Below are 640 nucleotides of genomic sequence, written 5' to 3'. Positions count from 1 at the left end.
TGGGGGTTTTGCCTCAAAAAATCCCAAAATTTGGGGCTTTTGCCCCAAAAAATCAAATAAAAACCCCAAAAATTGGGAAAATTTGGGGGTTCAGCCAAAAAAAATCCAAAATTTGGGGGTTTTGCCTCAAAAAAATTCCAAAATTTGAGGGTTTTGCCCCAAAAAAATCCCAAAATTTGGGGGTTTTGCCCCAAAATTTGGGGAAAAATTTGGGAAAATTGGGGGCTTCTTCCTCAAAAACCCCAAAAGTTGGGAAAATTTGGGGGTTCCATCCCAAAAAATTCCAAAATTTTGGGGATTTGCCCCCAAAAAATCCAAGAATTGGGAAAATTTGAGAGTTCCTAAAAATCCCCAAATTTGGGGGTTTTGCCCTAAAAAATGAAAAAATTTTGGGGTTTTACCTCAAAAAAAATCCCAAATTTTGGAAGTTTTGTTCCAAAAAAACCCCAAAATTGGGAAAATTTGGAGGTTTTGCCTCAAAAAAGTTGGGAAAATTTGGGGGTTCCTCTCTGAAACCCCAAAATTTGGGAAATTTTGTCCCAAAAACCCCAAAATTTGGGAAATTTTGGGGATTTTGCCTCAAAAAATTTGGGGATTCTGCACAAAAAACCCCAAAATTTGGGAAAATTTGGGGGTTCCT

This window comes from Geospiza fortis, unplaced genomic scaffold (genome assembly GCF_000277835.1).
Source record: "Geospiza fortis unplaced genomic scaffold, GeoFor_1.0 scaffold5804, whole genome shotgun sequence".
Lineage (NCBI taxonomy): Eukaryota > Metazoa > Chordata > Aves > Passeriformes > Thraupidae > Geospiza > Geospiza fortis.
This window is presented reverse-complemented; position numbering follows the sequence as displayed.